This window comes from Gadus macrocephalus, chromosome 13, assembly GCF_031168955.1.
Source record: "Gadus macrocephalus chromosome 13, ASM3116895v1".
Lineage (NCBI taxonomy): Eukaryota > Metazoa > Chordata > Actinopteri > Gadiformes > Gadidae > Gadus > Gadus macrocephalus.
The window spans coordinates 672480-678300 of NC_082394.1; the positions used below are offsets into that span (position 1 = coordinate 672480).

Consider the following 5821-nt stretch of genomic DNA (forward strand, 5'->3'; position numbering starts at 1 on the left):
AGTGAGAACACAAAGCAAGGCGGATAATGAGGAGTTACACACGGCGTCCTAAATGTCAGACCGTTCCCCGGAGCGTCTTGGGTGCAATGCTCCTCCCCAAAAAACATGGTTAATCTTCAAGAGCGCGCACTACTGGCGGAAGTTGCGGAGCCATGTGCCCACATCGTGTCCGTCTGCTAATCCATTGAAGATGCAGTTGGGATTAAGTCATGCTTTCATATTTTTTAAATCCCATTATGGCCGGTGTTTGTAGGGTTCTCAAATGTAATCTTCAGATAGCTCTCTGCTTTGATCAGAATAATTAAGATAGGCCTCCTTTCCGCGTTTTATACGCTAAATTAGGCCTACTTCTTTAAACTAATGGTAATCATTTTACAAAATTTGACAAAGCATGGTTTCATTTTTTTTAAATAAAAGTAGGCCTCCTTTAAAGTATAAATTCTCTCTCTCTCTCTCTCTCTCTCTCTCTCTCTCTCTCTCTCTCTTTCTCTCTCTATTAGTAGGCCTAATGCAATAGCCTACTGACATTTTACTTGTAACGTGTCCTAGGCCTACTTGCCTCCAACATTACGACAGTATAACGTCTATAACTATCATTCATATAAAGGCCTCTCTATCCTGATTTGGCCTCCATCGGACGCTGTCATCAGTCCTGACTCCAGCAGGGCGCGCGGCATGCGCGCCCCCGTCCCTCTCCTCTTATAGCGGCTGCGGTCCGGGCGCGAGGCAGCACATCTCCCAGTGAGCGGACTAGAGTCGCACCTCCTCATCCACCTGCTGTCACATGACGAACCTCCTCCTCCGGTACCCCCACACAACATCGGAATAGCGAGCCCCCCAGGTAGGACATGATCTTTCATTCAAGAAGATGTGTGTCTTATTCGTTAATGATCGATAATAACAGATAATCAGATAGGGATAAGGTCTGTGTGGTGCTGTTGTAACCATGTGGTTACAATTATTTAGCCATTCGAAAAATGCTATTTTTCGATTTTTTCTTTTTCTTCCAAAGAAAGTTCAAATCTAAATGTAGGATATAAAAAGCAAGCAATTCTTTGGGAATCCTGCGATTTGTAATTTAAACTCACTGGTCTAATGTTTAGATCTACAATTTCGGGTTGGATTTCGCCGAGGGAAATTAAGAGCGTCTCGGTGCGATGATTAAAGCCGCCAAGCGGACCGTAAATGCAGACCTATTCAAGCAGTCTTATTACTGTTATTAGAGAGACTTATTAATATTATTCTACCGAGGCAGTCTCCGGAGAGCCAAGACACGGTCTGCGAGATGCTCGAGGGATCAAGAAGTGCTTGAGATGTCAAACGTAGTGTTAATATTTCGTAATGTCTTCTTAAAATGATAAACTCCTACCATGTCACGGTTCTCGTCCGACGAAGAACGATTTACATTTGACTCCTTGTACACAATATCGCCACCACACGATACGACATTAAGTCCCAGACTTAACAGCGATGCAAATTATTAAGTTCGTCGATTGGCTTTTTCTCTTGAGCCTACTCTCATTGTAGTAACTGATAAAAGGCTATATTAGGTAAAATAGACAAAGCGTATTTTAATATTAAAGGTCACATTTCTCCCTCAGACCGTCATTCTAGTGAAAGAGATTCTGCCTTTCTTGGTTTGATTAAGACCAATAAAGTCTCAGTTGATCTGCATGTTTATGTGATGCCAGCAGCTCAATAAGGACTAAAGGCCTACGCAAGAAATCAGATGGCATACCTTAGATGAATAGACGTACACGTTTTGTGTTTGTATTTATTATTTAAATGAAGTTAATAATCTTTCTTTCTTTTTTGTCAATCTTACACATTACTGTCATCCCCTCTCTCTCTCTGAATGGGTTTTCTCTCTCCATAAATCTCCCTGTCCCGTCCTCTGGCTTTCCCCGTCTCCATTCATCTTTCCAACACCTTTACTTTGCATCTCTCTCTCTCTCTCTCTCTCTCTCTCTCTCTCTCTCTCTCTCTCTCTCTCTCTCTCTCTCTCTCTCTCTCTCTCTCTCTCTCTCTCTCTCTCTCTTTGCGCTGTGTGCGGCTCTCTCTTCCAACAAAATGTCTTTATAGTTCTCTCTTTTGTCTCTCTCTCTCTCTCTCTCTCTCTCTCTCTCTCTCTCTCTCTCTCTCTCTCTCGCTGACTGTCTCTCTCTCTCTCTCTCTCTCTCTCTCTCTCTCTCTGGGGGGCTCTGCTGTTCCTTGTGTGTTGAAGCAGTTTGTGGGTGCCTGAAGCAGGTCACCCCGCTGTGAGTGTGTGTGTGTGTGTGTGTGTGTGTGTGTGTGTGTGTGTGTGTGTGTGTGTGTGTGTGTGTGTGTGTGTGTGTGTGTGTGTGTGTGTGTGTGTGTGTGTGTGTGTTGTGTGTGTGCGCGCAGCGCGCGCCTGTGCTTCTGTGAGAGTGACATTTCTGTATTCATAAGTGTGTCTGTGCTCATTCGCTTCTGATTTGTGTCAGGCTGTGTGTGTCTTCCTGTTGTGTTTAAAATCGTGTGTGTGTGTGTGTGTGTGTGCATCTATTTGCGTTTACACTTGCTGTTTGAATGGGTGAAATTGTGTTTATGTGTGTGTGTGTGTGTGTGTGTCCGGTGTGTGTGTGTTTGTACCGCACTTGATTTGTGTTTGAGCGGGTGATAATGTGTGTGCCCCAGTGTGAACGCGTCCCATGTGTGTGTGGGTGTGTGCCACTATTCCACAGAGAATTTGTATCTGAGCACATGCACGGTAGCATGAAATGATGTGTATGTGGGCGCGTTGTGTGCATGTGAGTGAGCGATTTCAGACCTGCGTGTGTGTGATATCTCACGTTGTGCGTTTCTTTGTAAGAAAAAGAAAGCTGTGCGACAGACACGCGTTTGATGACTGAATTTGGGTTGTGTCTCCGTTCAAAAACAAAAACCCTTTGTACACACACACACACACACCCACACACACACACACACACACACACACACACACACACACACACACACACACACACACACACAAAGACGCAGAAGGTAACCACCGCATCACAGGACGCTGGCGCACTCTGCGAACAAAACACTCTCCGTGTAGTCGCCACGTCCCCCAGCTGCTGTACCTGTGACCGCCAGCCCACCCCCGCGTCCCCCCAGCCAATCAGGGCGCAGGCAGCCCTCCTTGGTTCCAGCTGACAGATGGGCCGGCCGTATGGCCCGGTCTTCATCCCCGGGGCCTGGGGCCCGGGCTGGCCAGCTCCCGTAGAGCCGCTCACACGCACCCTGTGGGCGCGTGAAGACCAGCAGCTCTGACTCTGTGTGTTTGTGTGTCTGTGCTTGTGTGCGTGTGTGCGTTTGCCTCTGCGTGTCTAAGTGTATGTGTTTGTGGAAGTGTGTTTCTCTGCATCTGCATCTCAATCTGTAAGTGTATGTGTGTAAGTGTTTATGTTTGTGTGTGTGTGTGCTTGTGTGTGTCTCTGCTTCTGCTTCTTAATGTGTAAGTGTGTGTGTGCGTGAGTTTGGGTGTGTGCGTGTGTCTGTTTTTGGAGACCTTTTATGTGTTGAAGTGGTTGATATCGGCCCTCCCCTTTGGCAAATGGGGCTTTTATTGTGTTGAGTGCGTTTGGGGCCGGATGGTTTATTAAGGGGCGGAGACGGTCATTTGAGTGCCATTATCGGCTGCGGCTTCATCTGTTGGGATGCTCTTTACGGTGATTTGGTGGAGCAACAAGGTCTCCTCTGTCCGCCCTGATAAGGAAAGATATAAAAGTGGCTGTTAGAGAATCAAATATTCTGGGAAATTTCACGATGCACAAAGGATGTGTTCTCTCCCCTTGTAGCTTCTCTGTGAAGTCTGAAGACAGAACCACTGACTGTAAACCAACACAGAGTAACCTGGTACTTGTGTGCAGTGTTTAGGCCGGAGGAACGTTACCCTGGTGTTTCTTAAGGCTGCGCCCTATACTGTCTGATTAAGGTTTTCAAAGACTCCTCGTATCGGCCCAGTCCTCTGACGCGGACAGCTGGCCTCCCTGCAGTAAGCACATGCTCCCCAGTGATACTCCCAGTGATGACTGGGTTTGTCTGTAATACTTGGTCATTCTCTTTCAGTTGACGCAAACAAAACGCCCAGATGAAGATAAAGCCGGTCTTTACATGGGGGGGGGTTCAGCGGCAGCATGTGTGGGCTGACCACGTTTACAGGCCTCGTGATGGAGGTGGTGGTGGAGATGGTGGAGATGGTGGAGGTGGTGGTAGTGGAGGTGGTGGTGGTGGTGGTGGTGGTGGTGGTGGTGGAGGTGGTGGTGGTGGAGGTGGTGGTGGTGGAGGTGGTGGTGGTGGTGGTGATGGAGGCGGTGGTGGAGGTGGAGGTGGTGGAGGTGGTGGTGGTGTTGGTGGTTGAGATGGTGGAGGTGGTGGGGGTGGTGGAGGTGGAGGTGGAGGTGGTGGTGGCGGCGGTGGCGGTGGTGGAGGTGGTGGTGGTGGAGGTGGTGGTGGTGGAGAGGGTGGTGGTGGTGGTGGTGGTGGAGGTGGTGGTGGTGGTGGAGGAGGTGGTGGTGGAGGTGGTGGAGGAGGTGGAGGAGGTGGAGGAGGTGGTGGTGGAGGTGGTGGTGGTGGAGGAGGTGGAGGAGGTGGAGGTGGTCTCTCTCCCTCTCTCTCTCTTTGTTTGTGTCCTCGTGGCTCCGTTGCCGCGGGAGATGTTGGAACGTGAACAGATGGCTGCTGGAGGTTTGCGCCCCCAGCAGGTGAGGTTTTAAAAGATGAAGGACAACACACACACACACACACACACACACACACACACACACACACACACACACACACACACACACACACACACACACACCGCGTCCCTCCTCACCACATGGTCGGGGGCCCTCTGTGAAGGGCCCCTCGTCACAGGGGCCGTCCTCCTGATGAGGGCCGTCGGTCGGCGGCGGGAGCCGAGGGGGGTCCATCACAGCTTAATGATCACACGGACCACTGGTTGCCACGGGTGACCTTGTGGTGCTTCATGATTGGACGAGCGATCGGTGCTCCCCCCCCCCCCCCCCCTGATTCATGGGACCATGACGGTGGGCTGGGAGTGACCTCCTGCGATGTGGAGGGTCTTCCTCCAGCCTCCTCTTCACTCAGGGTGGGGGATGTGTTCAGGGCTGCTCAGACGATACGGGCTGAGAGGCCACAGGGCAGCCCGGCCACAGTGTGATACAGACAGGAGGAGACCAATCAGAAGCTCATCTGACTCTGCTGTGATTAGGGTGCATCTCTACGTTGTAGCGGTAAGGTTGAACATAGATTCACTAAAGTGAGATATTAAACAAACATAAAGCATAAAACTAAACTCTGTCTCCTTGAGTTTGAAAGTCAATTCAAATTCAACTTATAAAATAAACACTTATTATCTCTGCAATTCAAGAGATAATAAAAACAATGTTTGGTCAAAGTGATTAATGAATGGGTGTGAGTATTTCCAGTATTTGCTTGTTGAATAAGAAAATAGCTCAGCTTGTCTTTAATTACATTTCTTGTTGACTCGTGTTTGCTTATTCATTTCCATCACGGGGACTCTTTCACTGACTTTCCTCCTCCATCAGTCGGCCTCTCTCAGTCGGCCTCTCTCAGCCCAGCCTCTCTCAGCCCAGCCTCTCTCAGCCCAGCCTCTCTCAGTCGGCCTCTCTCAGTCGGCCTCTCTCAGTCGGCCTCTCTCAGCCCAGCCTCTCTCAGCCCAGCCTCTCTCAGTCGGCCTCTCTCAGCCCAGCCTCTCTCAGCCCAGCCTCTCTCAGTCGGCCTCTCTCAGTCGGCCTCTCTCAGTCGGCCTCTCTCAGTCGGCCTCTCTCAGCCCAGCCTCTCT

The 5821-nt window shown here is 49.7% G+C and overlaps 1 protein-coding gene across 1 annotated transcript in view; it reads left to right on the top strand.

The window, feature by feature from the left end:
• The first annotated feature begins 691 nt into the window (after positions 1–691).
• draxina (dorsal inhibitory axon guidance protein a) overlaps positions 692–5821 on the top strand; it is a 20810-nt gene continuing 15680 nt past the window's right edge. Inside the window, 1 exon segment of the mRNA XM_060069169.1 lies at positions 692–841. The gene's annotated coding sequence lies outside the window, so the exon portion shown is untranslated.